The following is a 13,041-nucleotide window of genomic DNA, read 5'->3' as shown; positions in this document are numbered from 1 at the left end:
CAGGGTTTTTTTTTCTTCAATAGGCCCCCCGTTCGGCGCGAGACAAACCCGATGCAGGGGTAAAAAAAAAAAAACGGATAGTGCTTACTCGAATCCCCGCGCTCCGGTGACTTCTTACTTACCTTGCTAAGATGGCCGCCGGGATCTTCACCCACGGTGGACCGCAGGTCTTCTCCCATGGTGCACCGTGGGCTCTGTGCGTTCCATTGCTGATTCCAGCCTTCTGATTGGCTGGAATCGGCACACGTGACGGGGCGGAGCTACGAGGAGCAGCTCTCCGGCACGAGCGGCCCCATTCAGAAGGGAGAAGACCGGACTGCGCAAGCGCGTCTAATCGGGAGATTAGACGCTGAAATTAGACGGCACCATGGAGACGGGAACGCCAGCAACGGAGCAGGTAAGTGAATAACTTCTGTATGGCTCATATTTAATGCACGATGTATATTACAAAGTGCATTAAAGGGGTTCTGACATAAAAAAGAAAAAATTGTACTCACCTTGCCTGGCCTGGCCCGATCGCCAGGCATGTCCCCTCCAGCCGGCATCTTCTTCTGTGCCTTTAAAGCAGAGCAGGAGCGGTCAAAAAGACCGCTTCCTGCTCTGGTCCGTCCGTCAGGCACTTCCGAGGTCAACGGACGGACCGCCACAGCAAGCACGTCACAAGCAGTGCTTGCTGTGGGCGGCCCGTCCGTCCAGCTGAACTCCGTAGTGCTGCGCATGCGCAGTGGAGACGCAGCCCCTCCTGACTCCTGTCAGAGGGCACCTCTCCACTGCGCATGCGCGCGATCCCGGAGCGGCGCGGCTGCTGGAGGAAGAAGACTGCCTGCCGGGAGGCATACTAGCACTTTCTGCTTAGGTTAAGCAGCGCTGCTGATTAGAGCCACCTGATTGGCTCTTCGGCACCACGTGACTGCGCAGCGTGCACCAATCAGGTGGCTCTAGTCAGGCTGCTTAACCTAAGCAGAAAGTGCTAATATGCTGCCGGGAGATGACCCCCCGATGTCAACAACAACAGAAGAACCGGTAAGTATAAGATTTTTATGCTTTAGCAGCCATTAACCCATGGGTTCCCTGGGTCCATTAGGCAGACCAGGGAACAATGGCTGCTAAAGCATAAAAAAATTATTCATGTCAGAACCCCTTTAATATGGCCATACAGAAGTGTATACCCCCACGTGCTTTCGCGGGACAACCCCTTTAAGAGTCGGCATGCAGCGCACCTTTTCCTAAATGTGAGTGTTGACCGGTAGAGAGTTGAAGAGAAGACAGAGTGTTGCCAGGATCAGGACCCACAGATAACAGGACTATGGTTTCTCCTGTCCACCTGTGAATCCTCCCTGTCGCACCACTTTGAAGTTTGCACTGTGTTTCCTGCTGGCGTGTATTATTAAGCTATTGCAAGTAAACGAGCTTCACCGACCGTTCCCGGTTTGGCTCAGAAAGTTAAATCCCTGCGTGTGGATTGTTTTATTTCCAACATCAACTGGATTCACCACAGAGGATGGAACGGTGGCGTCACGAGTGACAAAAAGGACTAATGTAATCCATCGCTGTGTTTTCCTGTTTTAATAGCCTGCCTTCGGCTCTTGGAGGTGTCCCTAGTTACCCTCTGGGTGGGAGGCGGTAGAGCCACCATAACAAGGCCCAAACTCTACCCCGCTGTGTCTTAGGCTGGGGCACGCTCCTCGAACGCTGCACTCAGACTCCTTTCACCTTTGTCTACAGCTCAGCAACTCACTCTCCCTCTATTATACAGAGGTGCTGACAAGCTCCGAATAGACGTCAGAAAGGGTTTATTGATTCATGCTCTTTGCGTAAAATCCTGAACCTCCGATCAGCATGGTGCAACAGAAATCTGGATTCATCGGACCAGGAGATGTTTTTTCAATCCTAGTCCTCCAATTTTGCTCTGTTTTTTCCACTGGAGTCTCGACTTTCTGCTTCTCTTAGACACAATGCCGCTAGTACTGATGGTCTGCTGTTATAGCCCATCTGTGCTAAGGAACAACGAGTTGTTCATTTGGACATTTGAATTGGAGGACCAGAATTGTATTTGGCTGCGATTTACGTGAGTGTGCAGCACTTGTTTATCAGAACGATTCCTGACATCCTCCTCTAACCCCTTTTTGGTAACAAGTTAGTTCCATCTACCAAATCTCCTTTCACTGGATACTTTTTTGCTATCACACCTTTCTAGGTATACTCTCCACACCGTTACACGAGAAACCTCACAAAGTTGGCATTGAAATTCTGGCCCCAACTAGTAAAGCACCGATGACCCGGCCTCGCTGGAAGTCACTCAGATTGCTGGATTATCCCATCTAATGTGGATTGTCACTGAAACTGATTCACAGAAAACTTGTCATGTGATTTTATGCTGCAGTCCGATTCTAATTTCGATACAGGGAAACTCCAATCTTGAGAGGGCTGGGGGCTCCAATTAAGTGGCCATTCAGTGTATATGCCCTAAATGTTTGATAAACACACCTTAGATTACAATGTACCAATGTATCCTTGAAGGTTAAGTAGAACCATAGCACAGCATTGACCAAGGACTACCTTTGGGGGGCAGGATTGCGGAGGTGCAGATCAGCAGGAATAATGTCCAGGACCAAGTCGACATAGTGCTTATTGCCCTCTCTAATGTAACTACATATCATACAGTTTATAATTTCTTATCATTCTAGATTCTTTATTGAGAGGGTGAAGGGAAATGCAGGATCCTACACACCAGCGTGCCATGTGTGGTAGGCAGTCTTTGCAGATCGAGTGGAATTTCCACAGATTCCCAGGCTGGTCCTGAGAAAACTTGGTAATAGTCCTGTTGGATGTGTGTGAATGTGCAGACGAGCAAACACCAGAGCTATAGTCAAACTACAGAAACATTTCACACCAAGGCTGCAATGGCTATGGGTTAATAAACAACAGTAAAGCTGCCCATCAGTCATCCAGGATCGGAAGGACAGGGGGCAGATGTCTTGTACAATGAAGGAGATCCTTTGTTATCAATTTACACTCATTGTCCAAAAACCCATCCCTCCCCTAGAAGTTGTCAGAATGGAATGAAACTTTCTCTGTGTGATTGTAACATTGTTATAAGTAAGTGATTACAGTATCAGAGCAAAAGGATCATTTATTGCTAAAAACTGACCCCTTCAAGGGAGGCTCTAGTACCCTGTTGTACCTCCTCTAGCTTGGATACATCTAGGCATATAGGTTACAATGGTGTCCTGCGGCATATCACTCCACATTTGCTGTAACTGATCCTCTAGATCGTGCAAACTCGTAGGCTGTTGAAGTTGGCGTCCCAGATGGTCCCATACTTCTTCTATTGGCTATAAATCTGGCGATTGAGCAGGCCATGGAAGTGTGACAATGTTGTGGGGGCTCCTGTGACCCCATGTGTGTCTGGCCGAGCGTTATCCTACTGGAAGCCTCCATGAGAGGAACACATGTGGTTGCAGGATGTCCTGAACATATCACTGAGCTGTCATTGTCCCTCGTACCACTACTAGGGGTGACCGAATATCATATGCGATGACCCGCCAGACTATCACATCAGCAGGGGGCAGTGTGCCGCTCTACAGCAAAAGCAGGATTGAGGTGCTCAACCCAAGGTCTCCAGACACGAACATGGTTGTCGCCAGCGCCCAAACTATACCTGGATTAGTCACTGAAGACAACCCGGTTCCACTCTGTAGCAGTCCAGTTTAGTCATTAATGACACCACTGCAAACGGAGGTAACAGTGGAAGGGTATCAAAGGCAGTACATGTGGTGGGTGCTGTGAGACCAAATGTCCTTCAGCCAAGCGCCTGAAAATGGTTCCAACAGACATAAGGGGATAACGATGCTGCCACCTGTAAGACGAATTCCAAGTTCTATGATGCTGTATAAAGAATAAATGTAATAAGTACAATAGCCGTAATGATAACGAAAAAAATAACTTTTTCACTAGCAGATGATGTATACAAATAGTGATCTCTGAATTTGTTAATGTGCCTCTTGAATGAATCACTTATAAAGAAACTTCAGGCAAAACTAAAAGGGCTTGTCCAGTTGTAAACTATTGATGGCCTATGCTCAGACTATGTCATCAATAGTAGATCAGTGGGGGCTAATCAGCCAGGACCCCTGCTGACCAGCTGTTTGTTGATCTGGTGCACTTGTATACCGAGCTGCTGAGCTGATTTTTGCAGGAAACAGACAGCTCTGTTCCCACTGCAGTGGCCAGGCTTGGTATTGCAAGTCAAGTTCCTATCTGGGCTGCAATACAAAGCATGAGCACTGCAGTAAGTGTAAGGCCGCCTGCAGATGGGCGGGTCGGATCCGGCGGCGAGGATTCTCGCCGGCGGGACCCGTGCCGAGCGCCTGCAGGGACCAGCGCGTACTCGCCCGCGGCTCCGGCTGTTTGATGTGCCAGCTTGTTAACGCAATCCTATGCAGTCTTCCAGCGGCGGAAATCCCGTGGGAAATCCCGCCGTGGAATATCCGCTCGTGTGCAGGCGCCCTAAGGAGGATCCCTACAAATGCAAGCGCACTTGTAAATATTTGTTACACTCATGCAAACTTTTAGATACACAGACAAATGTTTTCGCACCAAAATGAAGCTCCGTCTCCCAGGACAGATGAAAACTTCCTGAGGACAGGAGAAGTGAGAGGGAAGCGGGCCAGAGAGAAGAGATGGCAGAGAGAGCTGACAAGAATTTGGCGTACCCATCCAAGAGTAGGGGCAGCTAAGAGACTGTACTGTTGCAGGAGTTTGTACTGCAGAATCACAAAGGCCATAGCCAGAGGGACACTACCGGAGCCATTATAGAGACTGACCCGTCTTTTCACAGCTTATCGGATCAGAGATTGGAAATCTCTGTACCCCCATCACCGTGAAGAGGATACTGGAGTTCATAAGTAAGAAAAGTACCTCAGTAAAAACAAAGTGCGCACACAAACAAGTAGTGACAGATAGTAAGCAGGCCTGCTAGGTAAAGACTTTGACATATTACTCTATTCATCATTAGAGCTCTGCATTGAAAGGAACGTTTCCATTGCAGTACACTTCTCAGACACCTGTTCATTAAATACAGACTGTGCCCAGAGAGCCGCTGTTCTTGTTGACTTATCCCTTTCTCTAGAGACTTTTTTTTCCCGTTATACGAGTATTCTTCTGTAAAGCTATGCACCAACTCTATGGTGCTTACCATGTTTTGCCAAGTGTTTACATCATCAGATGGTGATAGTCAGGCTTTATCACTAAACATTAAAGTGTTGCATAAAAACTACCTTCATTAAGGGGCATATAGACGTAACTACCGTGTTTCCCCAAAAATAAGACAGTGTCTTATATTAATTTTTGCTCAAAAAGGTTTAACTTTTTTACATGTATAGCTGCCTGGACACTATTTAAATGGACTTTTTAAATTAACTGTTAGCAGGGCTTAATTTTGGAGTAGGGCTTATATTTCAAGCATCCTTAAAAAAGCCTGAAAAATCATTTTGCATCCTCAAAAATTCTGGAAAATCATGCTATGTCTTATTTTCAGGGAAACAGGGTATTATCATCCAAAAATTGTTATAACGAGTGAAAGGGAACGATAATCGTTCAGTTTAAGCGCCAGCCAATGACTGAACGACGAACAAGAATTGTTCATTTTTCGTTCGCCGTTCAGTTTCAGCAGGACTAGAAATCATCAGCGGCTCGTTGACTTCTTGTTGTGTTTTAGCACTCCTCGTTCCGTGTATACGTAGGAATGAGGAACACTGAACAAGAAGTGAACGATTCTCAACGATGATCTGCTTGTCTAAACGATGTAGCATCACTTGCTCGGTCAAAAGAGAATCAGCTCATCTAAAAAGCTATATTTTTGTAGCCTGGTGTTCTCTTTGCATTCTGAGCCTTCTGCCGCCTACCATCCACTGCGACATAAGGATGAAGCTGTATGATTTCTGCAGAATTCAGCTCAGTGCACGAGCGCAGCGGTCTGGCAAACAGCTGATCGGCAGCGGTCCTCGGCAATGCCTTTAACATCCCCATAAATATTAGTGCTTAGTCGTCTGAACCCAGCAGGACCAGATGACTACCCAATGTGTATGGCAGGCAGCTCAACTTTCCCCCAACAGATGCTATTTCCTCCTAGATTGTAAACTCTTGTGTCTCCCCTATTTCTTCATAAATTGTAAATTCTTGTGAGCACAACCTTCACCCTTATTTTCTCAAAGACTGTAAGTTCTTGTGCCGCCGCTCTTTCCTCATTCCATAGATTAAATAATGTTGTGAGCAGAGCTTGTACACCTAATAGTAGTGTAATACTGTACGTAATGTCTGATTCTGTCAGTATAGGCCCCCTCTGATGTATAAAGTGCTGCAGAATATGCTGGCGCTATAGAAATAAACATCTAATATAATAATCTGTATTTGTATAGCGCCAACTTATTCCGCAACGCTTTCAAAGCACGGGGGAACACAAACAATACATCAATTACATGTGGTTTTAATTATTAGGAAACAGAATGGGGGGTGATAAGGAGCTACGGGGGCAGGAGATGTATACGATAGGCAAAATGGAAAATATGGGGAGCCATAGGGAGGTGAAGGGGACATATCGTAGAGGTGGGGAATTTGATCAGGAGATTTGGTATGCCTCCCTTAAGTGGTGCCTTTTTAAGGCGCGTCTGAAGTTCTGGGCATCGGGGATTGTCTGGATATTTTGTGGTAGAGCGTTTCAGAGGACCAGGGCTGCTCTAGAGAAGGTCTGGAGGCGAGTATGTAAGGATCGAATTAGAGGGACATTTAATCTCAACGCGTTGGCTGATTGGAGTGTGCGGGCTGGGTGATGTATGGACAGAAGAGAGGCAATGTACAGTGGCATAGTGCCATGGAGAGCTTTGTGGATGAGGTTAATGAGTTTGAATTGAGTTCTGTAGCGTATGGGCAGCCAGTGCAGTGACTGGCATAGCAGAGAGGCGTCTGAGAAGCGGCTGGATATGAAGATGAGTCTAGCTGCCACATTTAGTATGGATTTGAGAGGGGAGAGTCTGGTGCAGAGAGGACCAATGAACAGCAAGTTGCAGTAGTCAAGTCAGGAATGGATGATGGCAGCAACAAGTGTCTTTAGTGTGTCCGTGGTGAGGAACGGTCAGATTTTAGCAATATTCCTAAGGTGGCCAGAGATTGGATGTGGGGGGCAAAGGAGAGGTCAGAGTCCAGTGTGACCCCAAGGTAGCGGGCATGCTGTCTGGGGGGTTATGATTGTACCAGATACTGATATGAAGATGTTGGGGAGGTCGCTGGTTGAGGGCGGAAAGATGAGGAGGTCAGTTTTTGAGAGGTTTAGTTTGAGAAAAAGGGAGGACATGGTGTTAGAGACAGCGGACAGACAGTCATGTTTTGGAGGAATGGTTTAGAGATGTCGCAGGAAGGGGTATATAACTGGGTGTCATCAGCATTGAGATGATATTGGAGGACAAGTCTGTGGATGGTTTCACTGATTGGGGCTGTGTAGATAAACAAGCGGAGGGAGACGAGGACTGAGCCCCGGGGGACCCGAACAGTGAGAGGAAGTGGAGAGGAGGTGAAGCCACCAAAGGAGATGCTGAAGGAGCGGTCAAAGAGGTAGGAGGAGAACTAGGAAAAAGCAGTATATATATATATATATATATATATATATATATATATATATATATATATATATATATATGCCTCAGCACATCCTGTGTCGGACAAGCTAAGGCATTTATATATATGGACCAAGAGAGGGGGACTTGACACCTAATTGTTTATACTGTAGAGGACACTGTGGCCACGACTCACCAGCCAGGGATTGAGGGAGAATGATGCCATGGTACCCACTCATCAGTGTAGAGGAGAGTGGCTCCTACTACATTTACAGTCAGCGCCCACTTCGAAATGCTATACTGAAATGTACAGCATGATATGGGCTGTACCAAGTATGGGGGGGTGGATGTATCATCCAAAACTCATTCCCCTGTTTCCTGTGCAGTGTACTGAAGTTCATGTATGGAAGTTTCTGGAAGGGGCTGGATGATCTATGTAGTCTCGTGCTTATGTGTATTGTTAGTATGTTTTATGTTGTATGCATATGAAGTGTATTGCCTAGCTGCAGCACTGAATCGGTTACTGTCTGAGTCATGCCTGGAAATGTATCTCTTGTAAGTCATGTGACCATGTTTGATATATGTGTTTGCAAGATGGATGCTTGGGTCTTTTTCCTTGAATCTGAGTTTGGAGTAGAGTGTAACAAGAGGGTGTGCTGTGGAGCACTGGCCACATGCAGGTACCTTCAACCTGCATGTGGTGAAGATGGAAGAAGCAGAGAGATGGCCTAGAAGTTTTCCCTAGGACCCCTACCCTGAAGTGTGTCTGAAGTGTGGAGTCTGCCATGCAGAGTTCAAGTCTTGCTATAAGACTGAGTGACCGGTAGAGAGTTCGTGTTCCCCTACGGAGTATATTTTTCCAGGAGTGGTGCTTCACAGATAATTTGGACTGCGGGCCTGGTGTCATTCTATGTCTGCCTCCTTGTCCTCATCACTAATTCTGCCTGCACTGCTCTGTTCGCCGCAACTACTTCTATCTACTATACTGTAATTTATGCAAGTTGTTCAAGTAAAGTTCTAGGTGCCAACCGTTCCTGGCAATTATGTATTTACCTACTACCCGTGTGTGTGGACTTTATTACACCTTCAGTTTCACCGCGGCGGAAGGAATGGTGGCATCACCCGTGACAACCACAGAACCAAGTAAGCTACAAATCCCATGTAATAGCCTGCCCCCGGCCCCTGGGACTTGTTCCCTGGTTACCCTCCGCGTGGGAGACGGTAGTGCCACCGTGACAAGGTCCTACTCTAATCCCTGCCGTCTCCTAGGCCCGGAACCCACTCCTCGGATGCTGCACCTGTACTCAGCAGTATATTGGTAAGTGGATGCATTTTCTATCACAGTCACCGGGCTATCTACTGGTTGTTATTATATGAATTAGATAGCACATACCTCTGTATAAGTCTATATGACAACCCTGCAGAACTCTGAACCCTTATGGAGCGGTAATCTGGTCAAGTGCATGAGCCCTAAGACTTTTAAAAGGCCTCCAAAGGTAATACTTCACTTTAACAATGAGTGGTGACAATATTCATTACATATATGAAACTTATTTTACGGTCACGAGATTTCCTTCTTCACAATGACAGCACATGCAGCAACCTGATTATGTAATTCCTAAAGTGCTCAGCTTACATAACTTTCTATTGAAAAGAATATGGAAGAACATCTGCTGCGACCCCCAATAGCACAGATAGATATTGGATGCACTTCCTTCTAAATGATTGCATTTTTTTATTAAATATTCTTCAATGTTTTAGGTTTCATTTGATTCTCACAGTCTAGAATATTTGCTATTTTGGCTCCAGGCACCCCAGCCGAGTCACCAGCGAGGTTATTACATCGTCTCTTCAGGTGTTCATGTTCATAAAAAATGAAACCTGTTACTTGTGTAAAGTTTGCAGCGGCTCCTTCCACCTGTACAATATCCATTTTTATGCATTTAACACATTGGCCACAACACATGTTTTACATCTGGCGATCATTGTCCTACAGTCTATTTATTCGCCATTATGTGTTATTCTACCGGTTATTAATAATCACAGCAGCATCTAACTTGCAGCAATTTAGAGCAACCAATGAACAATGTCACAATGCTTCTTACAGTTCCTTATAATCTCTGCATTTTGGTTTCCTTAATATTGTATAATCAAAACCACTTAAGTAGTAGAAAACTAGAGATGAGCGAATATACTCACTAAGGCCTTAGTCAGACGGGCGATTTTTCGCGCGATTTGCGGATCGCATGACGGATGCACATCCGCAAATCGCGTGACCGGTGCGCGGAAGTCGCCCGCAAATCGCCCGAAAATCTGCTCCTAGCCGCGTTTCATTAGAAACGGGCCGGAGCTGTCCAGCGCATTGCATTCAATGGAGACGGCAATACAGCCGTCTCCATTGAAAGCAATGCGCTGCGGGCGAGCCCTGGATGAATTGTCGGTAAGGGCTTAAATATATAAGCCCTTCCCTGCAATCCATCCTAAAATGTGTTAAAATAAAAAAAAATTGTATACTCACCTTCTGCCGGCAGCCGGAGCTCCGTGCGGCCGTCCTGCAGTGGGTGTGAAGGGGGTGTGAGTCAGACCTGCCCCCTGATTGGCTCAGCACTGAGCCAATCAGAGGCATGTCTCACTCACACCCATTCATGAATTCATAAATGGATGTGAGTCAGACCTGCCCCTGATTGGCTCAGCGCTGAGAGGCAGCAGTCACTCACCCATTCATGAATTCATGAATGGGTGTGTGAGTGAAACCGGCCTCTGATTGGTCAGGGCTGTGACCAATCAGAGGCAGATCATTCAGCAGGCGGGGATTTTAAAGCCCCGCCGGCTGAATAGTGCCAAGAAGCAGTTCAGGAGAACTGACAGCGGCCGCGGCTGGACTCCGGCTGCAGCGGAAAGGTGAGTATACAATTTTTTTTTATTTTAACACATTTTAGAATGAATTGCAGGGAAGGGTTTATATATTTAACCCCTTCCCGACAATTCACCCCGCGCACGCCGGCAGCCCATTGCTTTCAATGGAGCGGCTGTATTGCCGCTCCATTGAATTCAATGGGCAAACATCGTTCTTGTCTGCCACAGCTGTTACAGCTGTGGCAGAGAAGAAGGATTTGTCTTCTATATGTTCTCAATGGGGTCGGCTGCTGCCGCTGCCGGCCCCGTTGAGCGCATATAGAGAAGAGAACAGGAATCGCAGATAGGTGCGATCTGCGATTTTTTGTTCTATAATTTATCGGACGAGTGCATAAAAAGCGCTCATGTGTCCGATACCATTACAAAGCAATGGTTTTATAAAATCGCCGGCCGCATGCGCATGCACAAATCGCGCGAAAAATCGCCCGTCTGACTAAGGCCTAAGGCACATTACTCGAGCGAGTAGTGCCTTAGCCGAGTATCTCCCCGCTCTCTAAAGATTCGGGGGCTGGCGGGGAGCGGCGGGGGAGAGCGGGGAGGAATGGAGGGGAGATCTCTACCTCTCTCCCCCCCCGCTCCCCGCCACAACTCACCTGTCACCCGCACTGGCCCCCGAATCTTTAGAGACGAGCGGGGAGATACTCGGCTAAGGCACTACTCGCTCGAGTAATGTGCCTTAGCGAGTATACTCGCTCATCTCTACTTGTTAGCCATTAGAGCAAAATGTGTTCTCAGTAAGAGAAACCAATTAACCTTGTAGATGTGACACCTTTTAATGGCTAACAAAAATACATAATGTTATAGCAAGCTTTCGCACTTGAGTAAGTTGGAAAGCTCGCTATAACATCATGCATTTTTGTTAGCCATTAAAAGGTATAATATCTACAAGATTACTTTTTTTCTGTTGCTGAGAACAATCACATTTAGATAAATTAATGGCACATTTGAGTATAAAATGCCATTTTTATAACTATTATATTGTGACTATTTTATTGAAGTATAATACACGGTATATGAATTCCTGTGAGAATCTCATATGAACTGCAGCAATACATGGGCTGAAGCATTGTCAGGGGTGCTGCTAGGAATCCATACCAAAATTTTGAATTCCCCTCCCTTGAGCTACTTTCTGTTTAAGCACTCACTAATAATGCTCTCTTTATGCCCCACTCATTAATAATTCCCACTTAATACCCCTAGTTATTAATAATTCGCTCTTTAGGCCCTGCTCAATAATAATGCCCCCTTTATGCCCCCTTCTCATTAATAATTCCCTCTTTATGACCATGCTCAGTAATAATGCCCCCTTATACTCCTACTCAACAATAATTCTGCCTTATGTCCCAAAGTATTAATAAATTCCCCTTTTATCCACTCACTCTCAAATAGTGTCCACATTTGACCAGTAAAAAAGCAGAATATGCTCACAGCTTTTGCTCCCTCTGCCGCTACAGTCAATGTCCCCCTGGATCCCTCCAGCCTCTGCTTGCCTTCCGGCAGCTGCTTACGTGTCATCTAAATACGTGAACCACTGCGGCCAATCCCTAGCCTCAGCCAAGAAACAATGAAACCAGGGATTGGTTACAGCTGTCATGTGTTTCGAAAGCCAATGATTGGCTGCCAAAAAGCTAGTAGAGGCTGTAGTGACAGCAACCAGAGCAGCAAGGGGGAGTGACAGAGGTCATAGAATCATAGAATGGTAGAGTTGGAAGGGACCTCCAGGGTCATCGGGTCCAACCCCCTGCTCAGTGCACTAAATCATCCCAGACAGCTATTTGTCCAGTCTTTGTTTGAACACTTTCATTGAAGAAGAACTCCCCACCTCCCATGGCAACCTGTTACACTAATTGATCAACCTCACTGTCAGAAAGTTTTTTCTAATGTCTAATTTGTGTTTCCTCCCTTTCAGTTTCATCCCATTGCTTCTAGTCTTGCCTTGTGCAGATGTACTGATCCCTCTGCACTGTGACAGCCCTTCAGATATTTGTAGACAGCTATTAAGTCTCCTCTCAGCATTCTTTTTTGCAAGCTAAACATTCGAAGATCCTTTAACCGTTCCTCATAGGACATGATTTGCAGACCGCTCACCATCTTGGTAACTCTTCTCTGAACTTGCTCCAGTTTGTCTATGTCTTTTTTAAAGTGGGGTGCCCAGAACTTGACACTGTATTCCAGATGAGGTCTGACTAAGGAAGAGTAGAGGAGGATAATGACCTCAGGTGATCTAGACTCTATGCTTCTCTTAATACATCCCAGAATTGTGTTTGCCTTCTTGGTTGCTGCATCATATTGTTGACTCATGTTCAGTCTATGATCTATTAGTATACCCAAGTCTTTTTCACATATGCTGCTGCTTAGCCCAATTCCTCCCATTCCGTATGTGCTATTTCCATTTTTCTTGCCCAGATGTAGGACCTTGCATTTCTCCTTGTTAAATACCATTATGTTAGTCGCCACTCACTGTTCAAGCTTTTCTAGATCTTTTTGAATACTCTCCTTCTTTTCCCAAGTTTTA

Source organism: Eleutherodactylus coqui, chromosome 12 (assembly GCF_035609145.1).
Source record: "Eleutherodactylus coqui strain aEleCoq1 chromosome 12, aEleCoq1.hap1, whole genome shotgun sequence".
Lineage (NCBI taxonomy): Eukaryota > Metazoa > Chordata > Amphibia > Anura > Eleutherodactylidae > Eleutherodactylus > Eleutherodactylus coqui.
This window is presented reverse-complemented; position numbering follows the sequence as displayed.